The sequence below is a fragment of the Schistocerca piceifrons genome, chromosome X, assembly GCF_021461385.2.
Source record: "Schistocerca piceifrons isolate TAMUIC-IGC-003096 chromosome X, iqSchPice1.1, whole genome shotgun sequence".
Lineage (NCBI taxonomy): Eukaryota > Metazoa > Arthropoda > Insecta > Orthoptera > Acrididae > Schistocerca > Schistocerca piceifrons.
The window spans coordinates 243,103,858-243,106,704 of record NC_060149.1 but is presented as its reverse complement, the minus strand read 5'-3'; the positions used below and the strand labels follow the sequence as shown (position 1 = coordinate 243,106,704).

The following is a 2,847-nucleotide window of genomic DNA, read 5'->3' as shown; positions in this document are numbered from 1 at the left end:
TCTCTGACTTACCTTTACGGTCTTTTCGCGTGATGTACCTAGTAGGAAGCAACATGTTGGTTGAGTCAGGTGAAGAGAAAAAACCTAAAATTTACCAATTTTCTCTTTTGTAATTTCATCAAAACATTTGAAATGTATTGAAAAATTTCGTAACACGGGAGTAAAGAGCAGAAAATATTTATTCAAATACAAATTAATTTTTTGTATACCATGTTTTTAAATCCGACGAAAGTATCAAATAATTTCTTTTAGCCACGTACAGATTCGTAACCTAACAGAGGTAATCCTGAAAATTTGTTATTGTGCATGAAAATACTTGTAAGATCCAAAACGAGAAACGTCACGCCCATGCAATACATAATTGATGCAAGAATAGTTCATCTCTTAACTTATTTATGCCCCTGTTTGTTTTAAATTTTGCTAGGATTTTGGGGTTAGGAATGTGTATAGGGTTAGGAGAAATTTTATACTTTAGTACGGTTTAAAGAGGTGGTATATTAAAAACTCACTTTTATTTAAATATTTATTGTTTCCACCAGATACCTTCCACTTCTCCATAAGAAAAAAGCACTCTGTCTTCAGGCCACGAGTGGCCTACCGGGACCATCCGACCGCCGTGTCATCCTCGGTGGAGGATGCGGATAGGAGGGGCGTGGGGTCAGCACACCGCTCTCTCAGCCGCTACTATTCGGTCGAGTAGCTCCTCAATTGGCATCACGAGGCTGAGTGCACCCCGAAAAATGACAACAGCGCATGGCGGCCTGGATGGTCACCCTCCAAGTGCCGACCACGCCCGACAGCGCTTAACTTCGGTGATCTCACGGGAACCGGTGTATCCACTGCGGCAAGGCCGTTGCCTCCACTTATCCATACGTATGTTTAAGTGTTGTGTGTGGTCTCTTACTGTAAAATGACGGAAGAATTCCGTGATTTAATTTTACTAGTTTAGCAACACAGGTCTTGGAAATAGTGGCTAGAAGAGCAGTGTGCTGACCCCTAGCCCCTCCATACCTCATCTGAATGACGCCATTTGCAAGGGTGACTCTGAGGTCAGTTGGTAGTGTATGGCCCTTCAGGGCCAGCTAGAAATCTTTAGAACTGGTTCTGAGCATCTACATGGTTATTATAGAAATTTGTAGGTGAAATTCACGTTTTGAGGAGAGAATATGAAAGGATTTAGCAAAGCGTGAACTGCACGCAAATTTACTGAAATAATGATGTACAAGACCACATACGTGAGCTGTGGCAGGTCTAATGTAATGCGCTTATCGTCAATACTGACTAGTACAACAGTGACGTGACAATTTTGGAAGGGCGACCATAAAATTATATGTACAGTCGTGGACAAAACGAGCGAGACCCCTCGCCTTTTCGTTATGCTGATCCGCACAGATTTAAAGTCTGCTACACAGCATAACAGGCAAGGCGACGAAGTGCTACCAATATACTATGCACAGGCATGAAATTTGAAAACTATCCGAACTTTGTCAGACTGTTTGCAATCATGTGTAGGACTATATTAATGCTGATTAAACCTAGGTGCGTTAAATTGATACTGAAATAAAGTGTCATGTGTGGACCAATAACAATACATTCTTAACCACTTGTTATGGTACTGCAGTATCTGCCAGCATCTTCAGAAGTGGATATCGCATAGACGTTCCTAGGGTGTTTATAAGTGGATATTGCAGACGACTTCTAACAAAATTTGAATGTAGCTTCGTAAAAGTTCCATGATCAAACGATCAGAGTTGCTGGCGAATACAGTATCTTCACTAGACAGTATATATTATCATTATACATGAGATGAAAAGAGTTTCGGCGGGTGCTTTGGTCGAGCGGTTCTAGGCGCTTCAGTCACGAACTGCGCGGCTGCTTCAGTCGTCGGTTGGAATCCTACCTCGGGCATGGATGTATGTGATGTCCTTAGGTTACTTTGCTTTTAAGGTATTGCACAACATTTGTGACGTCATAGCTAGTTACAGCGGACTAGGCTGGCACACAATGGAAAGCATATGAATTCTATATGGCGTGAGTAGGCTGCTTCCCTACACTGTGGATGTCAAAATGAAACTCTTGTGGAATTTTATACTTATTACTGACTACTTTTTTCGCTTCTGTCAATAATTGATTTGACTTAAGTGTGGTACTGAATGATTTTTAACTGGACTTCGTTATGCATCTTCACGCATTGCTAAATCTGCACACTTTCATGGTAGGTCAGCAACGGTAATCCAGTATGACTGGTCTGAACGTTGACAGTTTCGAGGTCGAATGCGCATAATATTTTGCTAATTCGTAACGATCTGGGGTACTCTGTCTTACTAAAACAGTTATGTTATCTCGATAAGCTGAAATTCCTTCTTGTTAGTACAGTTCATGCTAATTAGAGTTTCTTCTTTCCTTTATATCTTATATTCACACTAATCAGCATTAATATAGTCTTACACATGATTGACAACAGTCTGACAAAGATCGGATAGTCTTTCAATTTCACGCCTGTGCATAGTATATTGGTAGCACTTCGTCGCCTTGCCTGTTATGCTGTGTAGCAAACTTTCAAGCTGTGCTGATCATCATAACGAAAAGGCGAGGGGTCTCGCTCGTTTTGTCCACGACTGTACCTACGAACTGCGTATAATCTAATAATATACCACTATAAAGTGAATCTTTTGTAATTTTGAAGTACACCACTACTGGCTATGCTTCAATACAAGAACACGGAACATGTGGCGTTAAAAAGGAACAGTTACATGTAGACGATTTGCTTAACTTCCTAACCATAAGGAGAAATTGTGGACGATGGCTACGGAAATGAAGAGCCTTTATAACTGCATGTCCCATGGA

At 40.9% G+C, this 2,847-nt stretch overlaps 1 pseudogene; it reads right to left on the bottom strand.

The window, feature by feature from the left end:
• Positions 1-741: 741 nt before the first annotated feature.
• On the bottom strand, positions 742-858 carry LOC124723814 (annotated as a pseudogene).
• Between the last annotated feature and the right edge of the window lie 1,989 nt (positions 859-2,847).